Consider the following 20148-nt stretch of genomic DNA (forward strand, 5'->3'; position numbering starts at 1 on the left):
CATATACATATGTAAATATATACTATATATAATTTATTTCATCCATCCATCAAAATTATGAGATGAGAACTATTATTCTTATTTTACAAATTAGAATTCTGAGGCACATGTTGTTAAACAACCTCCCAAGGTTATTCAGTTAATAATTCAGTGGTGAGCAAGCACCTGAGTCTGGCTCTTAGCAACTTTACCATTCTATCCATTTTATACTAAACAATCAATCCACTAAAGTTCTGCTCAAGAGATGCATGTAGTTCAAGGAAATGACATCATTCATGGGCTCAAAGCACTTCTGTCAATATCCAAGAAAATGGGCACAATGAGAATGAAGCTGAAAGATTATATATCACCCACTATTTCACAGCTTTACCTTCATGGTTGAATGAAATTCAGGGAAAATTTACTCAGTGTCTACTTTGCATCCCAAAAAGATATGAGGTACCTCTGAGAAAACAAGCAGAAGATGACAAGGGTTCCAATTAGAAGAGTACCGCATGTGCAACAACTAGAAAATGTAAGAACCAAAAAAAAAAAAAAAAAAAAAAATCAACAAATGTCAAATACTACACTTATTTATATTTCTGTAACAAATTTTTACTTAAGCACACACCATGTGTTCTGATTGTATGTCAACAGCACCAAAATGAATGAACATTCCTTTTTCCATAAGTAAATTCAAGATGTGGACACTAAACTGCATCTTCAGTCTTCTATAAAGTGTAGAAGCGTTTCTGAGAATACTAACTCAAGGAGAGAGTTTTAAATGAGGGAAGAGAACTGCCCTCTGGGGGTTGGCAGGTGAAGATACTACCCAGAACAACTACAGGAAGTTGTCTCCTTGAAAAGCAGAGAACAAAAGTTATTCGGTTTTAAATTCATCTATGATTTACCTACCACTTAGATCCCAAGAGTGCTTACATATGGTAGGCCCCAGTCTCTCATTCTCTCTCTCTCTCTCTCCTTGATATAGATATAGATGCATAGATATATATAGATAGATCCTAATCCCAATTGAAACCTGATTCCAACCATCAGTATCCCATAGATACTAGATATAGATATAGGATATATCCATATTTATATGAGAGAGAAACTGGCTTTTATTAAAAGCCATTATTTATAGCCAAGAGGTCTCCCAAGTCCAAAAGCCTAAGAACTGGGGGGTGAAAGTGGGAAATAGTGTAAGTCCTCATCTTAGCTTGAAATCCTGAGTGAAAACCAGAAGCCATAAAGGAGAAGGAGGAGGAAGAGGAGGAGGAGGAGGAGGAGGAGGAGGAGGAGGAGGAGGAGGAGGAGGAGATGGATATCTCCACTCAAGCAGAGAACAAATTCATCCTTTCTTTGCATTTCATTTTATTATATTTAGGCCCTAAACATACTAGATGGTGCCCAGCCATATGAGAGAAGGCCATCTGTTTTACTCAACTCACCAAGTCTAATGCTAATATCTTCTAGAAACATACTCATAGACACACTAAATATGTTTTACCAATTATCTGTGTATCCTTTAGTTCATTAAATTTGACAAATAAAATTAACCATCACAAGTCCACCTCTTATCAATTTGGTACCAATATGTACCTTATTAAGCCATATTTCATCTCCAAATAAAGACAATAATGAGATCACAATTCTTCCTAACATGATACAGTCATTCTGTGTACAACCAAAAGTGCAACTAATCACTTCGAGGTAAAGTTCTTGAGTGACATTTACTTGTGCCCTTATATTCTATAACCTACAGAATACAAATGTTCCTCAAACTATAATGGAGTTATGTACCAATAAGCTCATTTTAAGTTGAAAATATCCCAAGTTGAAAGCACATGCAATACACCTAACCTACCAAGTATTGTAGCATAGCAACCTATAATACTGATTGTTAACGCTTGTGATCATACGGCTCACTGCGAGCTGGAGGTGCTGTCACTGTCCTGCATCATAAAAAAGTATCATATTGCATATCCATAGCCTAGTAAAAGACCAAAATTCAAAATATGGTTTCTGCTGAATGCATAACACTTTTGTGCTACCATAAAGTCAAAAAGTCCTAAATCATACCATCAGAAGTCGGTGCTATGATTTGGACATGGTTCAATCATATCCCCCAAAGGTTCATGGGTGGGATGCTCAGTCCCCTGGGTGTTGTTACTTGGAGCTGATGTAGACACTAAGAAGTGATGCCCGTTGAGAGCTGATTAATTCATTTGGGGAATTCCCTCAGAAGGGACTGTGGGATCTGGTTATTCTCTGGCTTTCTGTTCAGTGATGTGATATTTTCCTCCCATACACTCCTCCATCATGACCCTAAACTAACAGGATCAACTATGAACATCCAAAACTAAATAAATCTTATGTAAGGGAATAGATGGAAAAGATATATAGATATATCTCCAATTGGGAATTGGTTCGATTTCCTTTTAGTGGTCAGGATCAAGCACCAAAGGCCAATACCACCATTCCCATAATTCCCTACTGATTTAGTTGCATGAAGAGTCCTAAGAGGCTAAAGGCCAGTCTTAACTTCCTGTCAATGGAATCACTGTTTTGTCTCCTGGTGGAGGTTTATTCCTCTGGAACTAAAGCCCATAGGCCCACAGAGCATAAAGTCTCAGGAAATAAAGAAAGCAAATTTTTGCTAGTGAGTCACTAAGGATAATAGTAAGTAGTGCTCTCTTCTCCATTCCTTGATTCTTGGATCATAAATCATGGCGAGAAATTGTGCTACATACTGGACACTGGTTCAGAGCAGAAAGTTTCTACAAAAGCTTGCCCCAACCTAGCTGATTGGTGCTGTATATGAATTTAAATGACCTACTGTCAATCTAACACTAGGAAGTTCTCCCTGGCCACCTCTCTTGGATCTATTTACTTCTACCATGTGGTCAATCTCTTCATTTCTTTCTGCCCATTCCTCTTGTGTCTTCTCTCTTTCATCTGCCTCTCCCACAACTACTTGTCTTCATTGGGTATATAATTATATTTAGCTATTCACTTAATATGTTTTCATACTTTGCCTCTAAGCCTTCCCCTTTCCCTAGACATTTTCTTAAACAAAAATAGCTTCTTTACTAAATAGAATTTTGGTGCCAGGTATTAAAATAATGATTTTGTTCAATCCCTATAAATTAATTAATATCATACTCACATATATATAAATACTTGTAATGTTCTGAAAAAGGATATATTCTTATTTTAATTTTAAAAAGCAAATTCACATTAATTTAGTCTAACATAAATAAATGTGCCATAATCATTTGTGTACTTAGAATATATATTTCTTTTTAACATAACAACGCTCAGCTTAGTTGATGTTCCATATTAAAAGGAATTTGTTATTTATGCCAGCTCTACAAAATTCACTCCAACAATTATTTCTTGTTTTGGAAAGAAGCTTGCTGCTACTAAGCTCAAGCCTGTGTTCTAGAGCATGCTTCCTTCATGGTGGCACTGTCTCTGTGGATTCTGAGAAATTTCTAGTCCTTTGATGACAATGGCCCTTTAAGAACTTGAGTCTGTGGCATCTCCTTCATGCCAACCACTGAATCAGAAGACTGACTCTCCATGTGGCTTTTTAAATACACAATGCAACTTTAACATACCATGATAAAAGTAGATGTCTTCCCACCCACAGGATTATATCATCTACATTTCTCCCACAAGGTAAGGACTCCTTCTTTACCAGGTTTGGTTCCCATCTCTCTGCTTGGTATCTATTCAAATGGCTGAACACAGCAAAAGCATTTAAAAGCCCTGAGTACTGCACTGGGATTATAGAAATTATGACAACTCTAACTCATAAGAAATAAACACAAAAATGAATATTCTGAGGAACAATAATGATATATATGCATTAATTTTTAATATTTTCTTTTATTAGTGCATATTAGTAAATCACAATTATAGGTTTCATGTACATAACATACTTTGATTATTTTCACCCTTCTGCTCTACTTCCTCTCTTTCTCCTTGGATTGCCTTCTTCATCTCTAATAGTCTACCTTCTACTTTTCGATCATCTCTCTACATTAAACAATTTTTGACCCAAATAATAATATACGTCATTAGTTTGTTGGGTTTTATTTTGTTTTTGCTAAGTACCTGCATAGATAAGTAATCTTCAGTTAATTATCCTATAGTGACTGTGTTTTCAGAAGCACCTGGTACCCATGCAAATAAATAAGAATTAGCAGAATCCAAAGTATTTCGAGTATTTCCACTGACAGTAGGAGTCCCAAGAGAATATTCAACATGGAGGCCACAAACATAACACAACTGAATCCAACAGCAAAGAAGAATGGAATATTTATGAAATAACATAACCAGTCCTGGTCATGGGCTCAACAATAGGTTCATAACCATAAATTCAAAATGAAATAGGACCATGAACTTACTCCAATACACTGATCTGCAACCTAAAAATGGCATCTTTCTAATTCCCACAGGGATCCAGCATTTGACATGTATGTATTAGATATTTTATCACAGAGACTCAAGCTAAACATGACAACTGATATCAAATATACAATTCCCTAAGAATATTGAGATTTAGCATTGGGAATTTTGTTCTTTACCATGAGAAACACAGTTCAGCTAACAAGAGAAACCAATTTGTTACCAGGCCTGAGTCTTAATTATCAATTAAACAGACTCTTAAAAACATCTAAATTTGACGCTAAACATATCTATGCAGATGGTCTCATTCAGTCCACAAGTCTCAAGAGAGAAATCTCTAGCCTATTCAGGGAAATTTCATCTTCTACAAAGTGATGGAGACATGACGTTGACTGCTATTCATCTTTTAAAAAGAGAAACATGTATATTTTTACGAGAAGTACTTTAAAATTGAGTTAAGATGGTGGTGGACTATAACAGAAGTACTGTAATGAGATTTTGAAGTAAGTATACAAATTGTACAATTTTTTGGCAAATTGCTCTAAGTACAAAATATTAAATATTTTCTAAATGCATTCCTTCTTAAGCAAGATTTCTATTGACCTCAATGGAGCTTCTAAAACTGAAATAATGCTAAGGATGTTCCATGTATGATTTTTAACACATTAATGGCAAGATAAAGAGTCATTAATATTCTTCCTCATTACATCACGAATACAATCTCCAGTGCAACTTTCTTTTTTAATGGTCATTTACTGAGGATGCCAGGAAGGTTGTTTTTTTTTTAATCATGGTAAAATTTCATCTCTATATTACCCTAAAACTGTTCATTTTAAGACCACACCAAAAACTGTTCCAAAGTGGTGCTATTCTTTAAAATATAAAATTTTATTGGCAAAATTAAAACAAGATTTCTACAAATATGTGAATAATTAAAACCTTTCTAGGGCCGGGGATTTAGCTTAGTGGTTCTGCCACCTGCCTCGCAAGCGCAAGGTCCCAAGTTTGATTCCTGGTACCAAAAAAAAAAAAAAAAAATTTCTAGTAAATGTCTTGTTTATGTACAAACATGGACTACTTTTCACAGTAATGAACATTTTCCTCAGACTTCCCTATTTATAAAGCTGACCATGGGGGATAAGACAGAAATTTGCCAGTGCTATTTCCCCAATTCTCCTGAGTACTTACAAATAGCTTCCCTGAGTTTGATCAGCAGCACTTTGCTGGTGTCAGAGTGAGAAAGGAAATGGGGCTGCCCTCCACACTGGAGTCTTGATTTGTAGAAGTGGTGCTATTTCCAAGGACTCACACAGCTCTCTCAGCAGAGAAAATTAACCCTTTCCTTCCTTCCTGCTTTTCCAAATCTTCATATTTGGATTTCTCTCTCCTTTAGCCACATGACATAAAGTCATCAGCTGACTGACATAAAGTTATCGGCAAAGAATTTTCCTGGAAAAACTTTGGCAGAGGTTTCTTTCTTAAAAAGTGAAAAACACAAGAAAATAAACTTTCCATACAACTGAAGAAGGAATGATTTTTTTCCCAATCAATTATTTACCTAAAAGGTACCAATCTGGGGAAAAATTAAATTAATATCTCATATTATACCATACACCCAAATAAATTCCAAATAGATTGAAGAATCCATGTATACATGATAAAACATAAACATTTATCATACTTAGGATTTTCTAAGAAAAAATGCAGAAGTAGTAAAAGAATCTCAAATATTTTAAAGAATCCAAAACTAGATCCTTTTTCTACTAAACTGTAACTACAGTTAATATAATCTTTCTTCTTACATACAAATATTATAGGATCACCTCTGAAAATTTAAAAGCCACAATAAAGTAAAAATGAAAAACAAATGTTTAAGTCACTCTCAATCCCAAAAGATAACCACAAAGTTTGTTGTATCCCATTATTTTATCTATATTATATTGCACAGGACACCATATATATGGCATATATTCATATATGGCAATGTGAATAGATTTTGATATGGTTTGAAAAGGAATGCAGCCCCAAACTTCGAGCATTGGGTATGACACCCAGACCCAAGGCAATTAGGACTCCATGTTCACCTTGATGATATCACAGTGAGTCATCTAGGGTGGGTGGATGATTCAGAACCAGAAAAGAAACCCTCATTTCTCCTCACAGGCTTGTTGCCATGTCTGGCAGCCATCTGTGACCAGGAAGAAAGCTACTGTGTGAGAATGGAGCAGATACACAGAGAACTCAGTCAAGATATAAAGAGGAACTAAATCCTGATCTGAGCTCTGAAGTCAACTGAACCAAAAGTTAGCCCTATCCCAGAACTTTGAGCTTTGGAAGCCAAAATATATTTTTCTTAAACTGGTTATTTTGGGTAGTTGATCATTTGCAGCTGAAAGAATGCTATCAGCCTCATGTATAACTAGGAAATTGAAAGAATCTGCCTTAAGTTAGGCTTTAGATAATCCTCTTCTCTTTTACTAGTAGCTTCAATTTTCTTACCTTAAACTTATTCAATGGACCATCATTAGAACAGGAGTTACATGAAGGAAAATCATGAGTCAAGATAAAGAGTGGTCTGCAAATCCACAGCCATATCCCACAAATTATCAACAAAATTAAGGGAAAAATACAGGAATTCCTACTGGAGCATAGATTTAGCCTATTTTCCTCAGAATGTACAAGTGTTGAGACATGATGGCACTACAGAACATGTGTTTCTCAGTTTGCTTCATTTTCCCAACCCTGGGAATCTCCTGTCCCCACAACTATGACTAGAGGAGTTCAAAATAACAAGTACCTTCCAGTAGAAAAGAATCGAAGACATCAGCTCTAACAAAACTATGGTATTTCACAACTTCGGTTACTTGCTAAATCCTCACCATTGTCTCGAAGCATGAGAAATTTTACACTACAGGTGCCGCACCAATCAATCAATGACATGAATTTACTGACTTTCTATCATGTACCTAACCTTACAAAATGCTCCCTGAATTATAATGCATATTGACACTATATTAAAATGTCAAAGTTATTTTTGTAACATGGTAAAGAGATGTGTGGGAAACACTATACAGGCCTCTCTACTATATCTATCAACCACAAAATTATGTTTGACCCCTTCTATGGGCATTAACTTACAAAGGTACTGGTCAGATTTCATTACAGGAGGAAAAAAATACACCACCTTACAGGAGGAAAAAAATACATACATTTCCATACAGGAGGAAAAAAAATCACCATTTTATAACTGTGTCATTATAAGCTGTTGCTATTAAATAAAGAATGCAACAAACTCAAAAAAGCATGTCAATCAGTTCTATCAGAAATGATGATTGTTGCAATTTAGGGTTTGTCTATTCTCTACAGAACACAGACCTGGATGTTTCTCTTAAAGTCTCATTAGCTCCTCATGATAACCTCAGTAGAGCTCATTCTCCTATATTCCTGATATGATAACAAAATTCTCTAAGGTGTATTAACTGTCTCCTTCCCAAAATACAATATTCACATCCATCTCTGCTTCAAGGAAATAAAATCATGAACCCAAGTATCACTCTCCACCATATGGCAAGTGTCCCAGACTGCATTCCTAGTTATTTACTAGTAATTAAAGCTCTACAAACCCTTCCGAGTGATGTCATCACTTTCCAGAGAGTTTCAAACAAATCTTGAACACTTCCCAAAAAGATAGGACCAGACATAGACTGATGACACTCAGCCTGATTCATACCCTGTTACCAAAGAACGAAGTAGATTTTTTTTTATTAGTATCTTTATTTTGAGAATGTAAAACTGCAGACAGGTAACAATTCCAAGTGTTGATATATTTCAACTTTTACAGAAAAAAATTTATATATATATGTTTATTTATATATATATATATATATATATATATATATCTCACAGATTCTTCCAATCATATCCAAGTGCCCACCACACTTAGGCTCTTTCCCAGAGAGCTCATTTCTCCAGTTAAACATGCTCTTTTCCTCAGGGATCTCCTGCGCCCAAGTTTTCTTCACAATTCTTTCCAAGACAGGATAATGGCTATAGCTGAAGACAGGGTGAACAGAAGACAAGTAGCACCCAAGGCCTGGTTCACAAAATCCATCATCCATTTTCAGCAACAAACAGCAACATCTTCACCAAGTCTTGTGTGTTAGCCCCCATCAGGGGACAGCACCATGGAAAGTTCGCAAGACTGATGAGTTCAGTCAAGTGTTTGACAGTAAATATACAGCACCAATGGAAGATGAAGGGCCTACGGCCCACACTTGCAAATCATCGCCTCCACAGTTCGCCTGGAGCTGGGGTTATAACTTCCAACACAGAGATTGATACAGAGGGAGAAAACATGAAACCACAAAATTTTGGCCACTTTATAAAATCTAGAGTGCCCCAAGGCTCAGATTTAGTCAATATTTAAGAAAAAAGCCATTAAAAGCCTCAACCTTTACCATCTTTATTGAAGTTATACAAAAAGAATCCCCAAAACTGAAAAAATACATTATATACAAACACACTTTCCCGGGAGGAAGGTTCTGCTCCTTTCTTACCACGCAGTGGTTTTAACTGTAGCTCCAGCCTCCACTGTCCCCTCCACTGTGGCCTGGCTGTGAGCCTCTTTCTTAGCCTCCACCTCCATGTTTTCCTAAACTTCATTTCCACTGGGTACCACATCCCCGCTACCTCTATTGACTTCCGGCTCTTGTTTGGCTTTCTCTGCATCATCCTTCCAGGAACTCTCTTCCTCTGGTCTCCTCTTTGTTCTGACAAGGTGGGAAGTATCAGTCACACAATTCAATGAGGAAGCACTATCTGTTGTTCTTCTACTGGCAATCATGGAGACTGAAGAGCCTCCCCTAGTGGGAGTGAAACCTGAAGCAGAGCTCTCCACCAGAGTAGCTTTCAGCACCAATTAGCTACATTTCCACTATGCTGGGACTCCTTTGCATCTTCTATCTTCTCTCTGATTTCAGGTAGCAGTTCCTTCAACTCCTCAATTTCTTTCTCATATTCAGTAGATGATCCTTCAGCCTCCTTTATCTGCTCGCTTGGTACAACCATTCTCTTCTCGGTGACTTCAATAGATTTGCTAAACTGCGCCACTGCCTCATCATACTGAGAGTTTTATCCATAGGCTAAGCCCAGCTGGTAGTGAGTCTCTGCAAGGAGATGGTCATGAGCTTCCAAGTACTGCTCCTGAAAGGTCAGGCAGGCCTGGAACTCCTCCACAGCCTGGATGTAGTTTCAGATTCAACACTAACTTCTCCAAGTTTAAGATGTGCCTGTGCAGCATAAAGCTGGGCTTCTTTTGTTTCTTGCCTTTTAAAAATTATCTTTTGGACTGGGGATTTAGCTCAGTGGTTCCGTCGCCTGCCTCGAAAGCACAAGGACCCAAGTTCAATACCCGGTACCAAAAAATAAAAAATAAATAAATAAATAAAAATAAAAATTATCTTTGCTAAATCCAGCATATCCCAGGCAAGCTCTAGATTCCCAGTGTCCTCCTCTTCACTTTCTTGAAGAGACTTGTTTTCAAGAATGGATTCATTTGGTGTTTCTTCAGCCTTGTCATTTTCTTTATCCTCCCCTGCTGAGCCTTCAGTTTCTTCACCCTCTTTCATCTGTTCTTCTCTCTCTTGGGTCTCTTCATTAGCATGTATCTTAACTTCGTCTTCAGGTGCTTTCTCAGTAGCCCTCTGGGATACTGTGGTTTCAACCCCATCTCCAGCTGCCTCAGACTGTTCTATAGGCAGCTTAATCTCCTCCTGGCTAGGAACAAGCTCTGCCCTGATCTTCTCCTCTAGACCTGAGTCACCTTTTGTTTCTGTCAGTGTTTCTGCAGAAGTCTGTCCTTCGACAGGAGTCTGATCTCCTACAGCTGTCAGTCCATTAACTGGACTTTCCTGGGGGAGAACTGTGGCTTCCTGCTCTGGCTTTTCAGAGACTTTTGATCCAGACTCTGGAGCTGAGGCCTCCGTGGCCTCTGTTGTCACCACTAGTGACTCTTCAAATGAAAGCACTTCTTGCCCCATGAGTTGCTCCCGCAAAGCCTTTCCTGGCTCATTTTCAGAGGCAGCTACCTGTCCCTCTGGCTCATCCCCACCCACGTCCACTGGCTTGACTGTCAGCTCTACAGACTCTGCTTCTACCTCTGCTGCAGTGCCTTGCTTCTCCAGAGTCACAATGGGTTGCTCTTTGGAATCTTCTTTTGGCTTCTCCTTTGAGCTCACAATTACCTCTTCCTGCTCCTCCTGAACTTCTTCTCTACATTTCTTCTTTTTGGATGTCAGTTCCAAAAATTGGTTTTCCTTCCTCTGTGTCTGGTGCTTTCTATTCTGGCTTCTCAGTAGTGACCTCAGCTTCATCCATTTCTTCTGGTCCTGCTGTTCCTCTTGACTCTTCAGAGGTTTCAGTTAGCTGATTTGGAGTCAATTCAACTGTTTCCTGTAGCTTCTCTGTAGGCTCACTTATATCCATATCTTCTCTTCCATCCTCCTCCATATCACTCTTCTGTTCCAAATCAGTTTCAGGCTTTGCCAGAGACTTGCCTTCTGTTTTGTTTTTTTTGTTGTTGTTGTTTTGCAGCTTCTTTTTCTCCCATGGTATCATAAACCTCTCAACTCTTCCCTTGCTTCCTCATCTATGTTATCATTATTTTCTACTCCAGATTCATCTTCTGTTTCTTCTCCTCCTTCTCCTTCTTCTTCACATATACACCTTCCAAGACATTTCCCAACACACCAGTCTCCATTCTTGCCAATTCCAAAAGTGACTTCCCATAGAAAAAGAAGGCTTCTCCACACTCATTAGCTGTTTCTTCATACTTCTTACCTAAGAGACTGGCTGCTTCCTGGAATGCATTGACAGCCGCTGGAATATCTCCCATCACCAGATGTTTCTGACCCAATGCTAATAGCTTCTTAGCTTCATTACCCACATCCAGACTTTCCACTTTATCTGAAGAGGTAGAAGGAGCAGGAGCATCTTCAATTTTGTCGGTGGAAACTAGCTCTGCAGTGATGGCAGCTGTGTCTGTAGACTCTCTGGCCATCATTCCCCTGAGGTGGTGAGCCAGTGGGCAGAAACAAGCCTGTGAGGAAAACGGAGGGAATTTGGGGAACCAGAATCTTACTCAGGGACAGAAAATGGCAGATTGGTATGAAGTAGATTATTTATGAAAAATTCTATAAATTAAATTAAATTTATTATGTAATAATAGCAGGTCCTGTAAGAAGTCAGAAAGCAGGACATGGCTTGTATTTTTATGCTTCTGGTGACCCTAACTCCGAAGAGAACAAACATCCTCTAACATCTTCAAATTAAACATACAGAAATGTTTTTAAGCTTCCTTTAAGCTACATTCCCACAGGGATGGTGAAAAGTTGAAAAGTTCCATTGTTTGGGTCTTATCAGCTCTTGAGTTCTTTGCCCACTCTGTGAATGAAATGCAAAAGACAAAAGGCATGCCAAAAAGACAAAGGATCCACAGAATTTGATAGTTCATTAATATAGATATCACCAAGTTGTAACTATAGTAATAGTGCTGATATGGTTTTTTTATGCAAAAACAAAGCTTTCTTGATTACACTAATAGCAGCCTGAGGTAACCATGTTGGAATTCCAATCTACCTGATTGTTTTTAATAAAATTATCTTAAGAGTGGTTTGATTGAATTCATCTTATGTCTTAGTCACTTTCCTCACCACTGAAATGCAACATTCATCACCCACAATTTAAGGAGGAAAGGCTTATTTTGATTCACAGTTTTAGAAATTTCATTCTATGATAAGCAAGCTCCAATGCAGAACCAGCCTGGTGAAAGAGCCCAGTGTTCAGGAAAGCTGCTCATGTCATGGCGGCCAAAAAGCAGAGAGAGAAGAGGAGAGCTGGGGAGGGCAAGATATCCTTCTAGTCACAGCCCCAGTGACCAACCTCTTCCAACCAGGCCTTACCTCCTAAAAGCACATTCAGCCATGGTTACACTGATGAGTAAGGATTTCACTCTGCTGACCCAATCACCTCCAAAAAGCCCCACTTCTGAACATATGAGAATTCTAGATCTCAATAGAAGCTTATTCTTTCAGAACCAACAGGAGTGGGAGAGGTGTAGAGCTCTAGAACTGCAATACCCAAGTACTATCTACATGGTAGCTACTTAGCAATGAAATGTGCTTACTTCATATTGAGAGGTGCTCTGATTGTAAAGTGCCCAACAGATTTCAAGAATTAGATAATAGAAAACAGAGAATATGGTCCATATTGATTACATGTAGACATGGTAATTTTGAGTGATATATTTGGTTAAATAAAATATTTTCCTTTTTTTTATTGTTTTTCATATGGCTACTAGGAAGGTGAAAAACACATTGTATTTCCATCTGACAGCACTGCTGTACTGCTGTGGCTTGAATTCGGGATCCATCACTCACCAGCTGGGGTGTCACATAGCCAGTGTGGGTGAAGAGTACACGAGGGCACCTGGCAGTGGGTGTAAGCAGGGGCCAAAATCCATCCTGTGCTCTGTCAGAGTGAGCACCTCTTCCTAAGTTGTGAATGGAGCCACACAGGAGATATATGCAGTTATGGCTTGTATCTAGATGTCCTTCCAAAGTCTCATGTGCTCAAAGGTGAAGCTTTTTAGGGCTGGCTGCATCTAGGGTATGTGATATTGGGATTAAGGGTGTGTGGCACTGAATTAGTCCACTGATTAGAATTAGCATAGTTCTCAGTGGCACCACGCAAAAGGTTGGTAGCCTGGATGGGATAAAAGGGAAAGGCAGGCTGGCTGCTGCTGCTTGCTGCTTTGCTTCACTTGCCTGCTTGCCATAGACTGTTTCTCTTCTGCGATGCCCCTCTGCCATGCCACACTGACTTGGAGCCAGGTGACTATAGACTGAAACTTCTACAAACGTGAGCTGAAATAAACCTTTCCTCCTTTAACTTTGGGTGTCTGATTTTGTCTCAGCAATGAGCAAAGTAATTAAGACAGATACCCTACTATTAGTTGCTTAACTTGGGGCAATGTATTTGCCCTCTCTTTCCTATTTTCCTCATCTATATGTGGAGATCCTGGGGCATTGTAGGGTTCCAGAAAATATTAATTAATTTATATCAAAGGCCACATTCAACATCTAGCAGACAGTAAATCACAATAAATGTGTGCTATTTTTAACAGTTCTATACAAATCACTCCCTATTTCATATCTTCCACAGAAAATCTTCAGAAATATTTCCATTATAATACTGGATCTTCATGCAGGTTATGATTCTCTAGCTCGGACATCTGTGATTTAAAAGAAAATAAGAGCAAATAGCCAAGCAGACTTTCCCAACAGCTGACTGCTGGAACGGAATCTACCCAAGAAGCTGCAAGCATTAGATTTCATCAGAAGAAACTATATGACTATTGAGAAACAAGTATAAGAAAGATTTTTTTTAATGAGTAAAACGAAAATCTGAAGAAAGAGAAGGAATCCCAAATAAATTATTTCTCTTCCCTTTGCTGCGACTGTATCTCTTACTCCCAAAATGAATGCCAGGTGTACAAATAGGATAAAACTTTCAATTAAGCTGCTACATAAAGATTAAATGACCTTTAAAACAACTAGTATACTAGGAAAGGCTATTAATCATCATTAGATCATGTGCCAAACACTATCCAAAAGTATGAGACTTTAGACTGGGCATACCATTCCAAAGGCAGTAATATTTCACTCCAAAGTGCAAGGTGGGAAAGGTCGGCCAGATGAAGTAGGAATGTGAATTCCCATCAGGGAGGGTTGTTACCTCTGCCTGTTTTCCCACTATGTGGGAATGAGTTACTGGACACAGAGTTCATTAAGCTGTAAGCCCAATTACTATCACATGGCATCAACCATATTGCAATTACAGTCCTTCCAAGAGGCAGCCAGCCGCCGTTTTCAGTAGAGAAACACTGGTTTGGACAAGGTTTATAAATGATTTTCATTAACTATCATTTACCATTAGCACAAATAAAAGCACTAAATGCCCACTTTGCTGTAGAGAATGACCTTTGCCCTGGATTCTCTATCTAACCAATGAGGGCTAAATGTATTGTGACAGCGCCTAATCACATTTAGTGCAGCCCGTGATTTGACGGCGCTGGGTGTCCCATCAACTACAGACAGCCTGGCAAGGCCATTATATCCTCTTTCCTTTTAGACATATGCATATTAAGATCCCAGAGAATTGAGAAATGTAAGTCTTTCCCAGTCACCCGGAGTATATTTCAATAGCTTAAAAAATGCATACAGTTACTTCATTACCTACAAAGAATTGCTTGCAAAGAGAATGTCTTTCTCTTCTTTATAATACAGGGTAATATGCCTAAAACATATTAATCCGATCAGCCTGACTCTCGTACGATAGATAAAAACCCAGCCATCATAACTCACCAGTCAGAAACAATCCTCACCAAAATCCACACATAATGTTTTGCAGCTCAGCTTCATCTCATAAAAAGTTAATACAGCTGTGTGATATTTAATACCAAGGCATTGGGGTCTGATTTTGTACTAATCCAGGATAACATATTTCACAGAAATGTCAAGGGGAAACACTGGGAAGTCAAGACTTGTAACATGAAAATGATTTACTTGGGCACTCTAACGACTTGATTTGAATAAAAACAAGTAAACGGCTGCCAAACATTCAAAATAAAATACTAAATTAGGAGTCTGACTCCATATTACCATAGGTAATAGCTTCTTTTTCCTGAAGAAGTTTGGACCATACACTTCACTAGCAAATAGAGGATAATGGCATCTAAGTTCACAGTCTGAGGCCAAGAAGAGGTAGAAGATGTATAGAGTTATGCAGAAGTTATTTTCTGATTTAAAGCCAAAGCCAACTGAATTAAATATCGCAATACAATAATGGCTTGGAAGCGGGTGACAGTTATTAACAACTGTCTTTGTAGCATAAAGGCCCACTTGTTCACCACATTTTGTCCCTGTTAGTACAGCTTCACAAATAAGGGCAAGCTGCAAGATATGTTCACACCGTGTTATATAGGAATGGGAAATGGATTTGTGAAAACCTCTAGAAAAGGCAATGCTTTTTATCTCAGTACAAACATTTAAGGAAGAGAAACAAAAGCCACACCACCAGAGGATACTTTAGTCTTTTGTAAGTTAAAAACAGATGGATTACATAGACAGGTCTACTTTCTACGGACTTTTGCTGGGATGCTATGTGTTTTCTCAACACCAAAGAAATGTAAACAATTCTTAACTCAGTTATATGCAGCGTCCTTTTAAAAAGTCCCATTATCAATGTTTTCTTGGAATCTACAAGAACTTGGAAGTCAGGGAAAATGTTTTCCTCTGTAAACTGAACTTTTAAAGTCAGAGGCATGGAAAGTCACTTTAAAGACATACAATGGCTTCTGTGTGAAGAAAAGGGCTGTATGGGTGCTGAGGCATGGATTGTGAGAACGGGGCTGAGGCCAGGCACTTTATCAAACCATTCACTCCCACATTTTTTATAGGTAGGGAATTCGAGGCAATAACTTACCCAGGGTCACACAGCAGTCAGCAGTCCCCAATCAAGCCTAGTTCAGAGAATCTGGTCCTAGTGGCAGGTCTTGCTCTTTTGTGGAACTACTGTAATTGACTAGCTTATCCTTATGCCATTGAATATTTAAAGCGTGTAACTCACTCATCTCATCTGGTTGGAGGCTCACTAAGCAACCAGCTGACTGTAATTATACTCTGTGCCTACAGGGAGAGAAGGGTTGGCAGGTGACATGCATCTACTCCTTTGGCAAGTTCACTGTTTGCATCACTTGGCTTTCTGGTTTCATACATTAGGATCAGGAATTTATGAGTACACAACTAAGAGAAGAAATGACTAGCAGGGCACTCACAAATAAGTATTTAGAGTTCAGTGGGATTTGGTCCAGAATAGGACAAATACACAAAATTAATACAATCTTGTAATAAGATTCCCAGCAGGTTTGGAGCAGAATACTCTGGCCGTTGCCATTGGCCGGGATTAGATCTTTTTCTTTTAGTTAAATGCACATAATTATACAACTCACAGTCTCTGATAGTCCATGGTTTCCCAAAACAATTTAAAAAGAAAAAAGCTCCAGAAAATAAAAGCCTAGGGTCATACAGTTAACCTATAAAGAGCTCATTCATTACACTACCCTTCAATATTACCTTACAAAGAGATTCCTCTAAATACAACAATTCAGGACATGCTTTATTTGTATTTCTTCATGCTATTCTGCACTTCAGATATGGATTACAGAAACTATTGTGCTTTTCTTTTACTTCAAAGTCACTGAAACTAAAAGCTCTGCTCTCTTCTTTAAAATTGCACATTTATGAATGAGCCACATTGGAAATAAAATATTCTAAATGTTTCTTCAAATAGATGCTTCATGTTTTAGCAAAATCAGGCAGTTTCACTGAATCTAGTTTCTAGTTGATAAAATGGGTCATGTGCAACTGTGTCAATTTCCTAATTTATTCATTGCCTTCATCTTGACATGTCCCGGCACAACAACCTGTTCATAGACTATCCATGCAAGACATTAAACACAGGCGAAATGCACCTTGAACAAGACTTGGAAAACAGAGTTGTGAGGTCAAGCCCTGGGCTCAGGGCTAAAGAGCAAACACTGAAGGTTGCAGCACACAGAGACTAGACTCCCAGCTTTGGTGCAGGAGAGCTATTGAGCCTGGGCAAGTTATTCATCACTTTACTCCCTAGATTAATCTTTGAAGAATCTAACATCAGGGCCGGGGATTTAGCTCAGCGGCACCACACCTACCTTGCAAACGCAAGGTCCTGAGCTCGATCCCAGGTACCAAAAAAAAAAAAAAGAATCCAACATCAGCTGAGCAATTACTATGCTATGCTCCAGGCATGATTCTGATTAGCAATTTAAGACTCAAAACTTTATAAAAGTAGTATTAAATAGGACCCTGAAGCTCAATAAAATTAAAAGTCTTGCCATGGATACCCTGAGTCATCCCAAGATCTGGGATTTGAACCCAGGCTGATTCTGATTTACCACCTTAATCATTTTACTTAATGATTCCCACAGTTTCTATATAAGCAAATGAGATGGCATATATAAAATATATTACTAGCATGTACTAAGTACTCTGAAATTGTAGTTGTTGATTTAATTTTGATTTATTGTTTACTTGATGCTGAGATGAAAGGAAATGAAGGCCTTGAATTTAAAAGGTTAAAAGTCACTCCTTGAGTTTGTAAAATTCCTATTTATTCAGGTCGGGGATTTAGCACAGTGGTTCTGGTGCCTGCCTCACAAGCGCAAGGTCCCCAGTTCGATCCCCAGTACCAAAAAATAAATCTATATATTCAACAAAAACATCTCATTCATATCACTTCGATAATAACACCAATAATGCCATAATAATAACAGAGTGGTTCAGAGTATAGCTTCTGGCCCAGAAGATCTGGGCTGAAAACTCCAGTATGCAGCTTACTCAGTATCCTGGAGCTTCCTGAATAGAAGGCTCCCACCCATAAAAGCATGAAGAGCACTGATGACATGACACAGCAAAAGCACTTGGCATCGTACCTTGCACAGAGAAAGGACTGTACATATTAGCTATTATTTTGGATATGTCCCTCTTCTCTGGATAGACTCCAAGTCCTTTTGTGTAAATTAAGTGTATTGATGTTTGTTCATCTGGGAGGTCATATACTAACAAAGATTTCCGAAAACTTATAATACTTACTGTTACCTATAAACCTCCAGAATCTTTTTCTCTTATAAGCACACTCACTATCATTATCCTTGCAACATCAACACAATACAGAAGGGCTACACATAGCTCTTCTGTTTTCCCATTTATCTTTACATGTTCTTTCACTACTTATTTTTTTCTTTTTAATGAATTTCTTCTTAGAAGTATGAAAATTCTGAAGTGCTCCAAAATCCAAAAGTTTTTCAGATTTTTTAAACTTTCCAATTTCTAGATTAGGGATGCTTCATGATAAAGCATATTCAAATATTCAAAAATCTGAAAGACTCCAAAATCTAAAACAGTCCTGCATCCTAAGCATTTCGAGTAAGGAATAATCAACTTATGTACATCCATTTCTAAACATCCTCTCTGCTTCTTCCTATAGTACATTAATTTATACTTCTTTCATCATGTCTGTGGACTTCATGAAGTTCTCCCTTGATGACACTCAGCAGGACTTGTCTGCTCTCAAAGCCACCGCTTTGGGCTCTTCTCCAGCTGCTCTGCTAAAAAGGACTGTTTCTTCTCCAGGCCCAACCCTGACCTGTGATAAAGTCCATTCCGTGTCCTCAAGATTTCATATTTCCTTTGCCTTATAATATCAGGAATTAGAGAAACCAAATTAGAGTTCTGTGTTAGCTGTTGAGAAGAGAAAAGAATAATTTAGAGAAATCATACCAAATCAATTGGTTGAAAAATAAAAAATTCAATCTGAACATTGATTTGTGCTTTCCTCTATCATAGCAAATAACTTTCTCAAAAGCTTTAAAAGTGTTTTTATTTCTCCCTAGATATTTTAGATTATTAAAAAAGTCTTTACTATCTCGTTTTATTTTTGCCCTGTGGTCTTTGGATCTCATTAGAAATGTTTATTCTTCAGTATGTAAGCTTTTGCCATTCAGTCAAAAAATATTGAACTTTTTCTCTTTTAATCATCGATTAGCATTTTTTATCTCTTCTTTCTGTGTTTAACTACTTTGAGAGTTAGACTTCCCTTTCTCTGAATAGAGGCTAAGCCCTTTCACATGGGTTGCAAATGAGAAAAATAAAAGGAACATTATAGCTTTCTCCCTCCCTTTCTCTTTATAAATATTTAAGACTTAAGCATTGGTCCATTAAAAAAGAATCATTTTATTCCATATAATCCTCCTTCCCAGAAAAGTTAAGTACATTATGTGCCTTCTAACCAAAACCACCTCAATTTCAAGTAAGAAAGGATCCTTCAGAGAGAAAAGATGCTGATGATCTAATGGTCTCAACATTTTCTTAGAGAGTAAACACTGGGCCCAGCCAGGAGCACACTCTCTAGTCTGAATCTCTTCAGCTTCTCACATCTCATCTTCTGTGCAGAGGAGGGTATCTCAGGTCAGACACAGCAATGCTCCCAAACAATGTGTCCCTGTCTTTCCTTTGCCCTTTTCTTTCCTTCCTTTCTATTCCTTTTTTATAGTATTAAACCCAGGGCCTTTGCACTGAGCTACATCCAGTCTTTAAAACAAAATTTTTTTTGTTCATTTTGAAACAGGATCTTGCTAAGTCATTAAGTTTTCTGGGCTGAGCTTATACTTATGATCTTCCTGCCTCGGCCTCTCAGAGTGCTGAGATTACAGGCATGCACTACCAAGCCTGGTTCTCTCTGTCCATTTCAAAAGTGGACTCATATTCATTTCTCTATTCAGATGTCAATTACACATGATTTTTCTCAGAGAAATGATACTTATTTCATAATTGTTCAAAGCAAATCACTTTCTTCCCCACTGCAATGAATGCATTCCAAAGCATATACGTATTGCCTTTAGGCTAAGACAGTCTCCTTTGCTCTGAACATTCAGGTTGATTCTAAAATAGAACACCAAAACAGTATGTAGAATTTTTATAAAAGTGTAGACATTATTCACTTTAGAACCAAAAGAAATGCCACGTAAGGAATTGTTATCCTTAAGTCACTTCCAAGTGGAGTCATTTTTAGGCAGCCACTCCTCCTACCTCCTTTCTA

The 20148-nt window shown here is 38.0% G+C and overlaps 1 protein-coding gene and 1 pseudogene across 12 annotated transcripts in view; both read right to left on the reverse strand.

The window, feature by feature from the left end:
• The window catches only part of Rbms3 (RNA binding motif single stranded interacting protein 3), a 1369918-nt gene that overhangs the window by 1320233 nt on the left and 29537 nt on the right, over window positions 1–20148 (reverse strand). The window lies entirely within an intron of this gene.
• Window positions 8301–11529, reverse strand: LOC101707149 (nuclear autoantigenic sperm protein-like; annotated as a pseudogene).

Source organism: Heterocephalus glaber, unplaced genomic scaffold, assembly GCF_053883595.1.
Source record: "Heterocephalus glaber isolate CG9 unplaced genomic scaffold, H.glaber_assembly_v1.0 deba00001472, whole genome shotgun sequence".
NCBI classification, from domain to species: Eukaryota; Metazoa; Chordata; class Mammalia; order Rodentia; family Bathyergidae; genus Heterocephalus; species Heterocephalus glaber.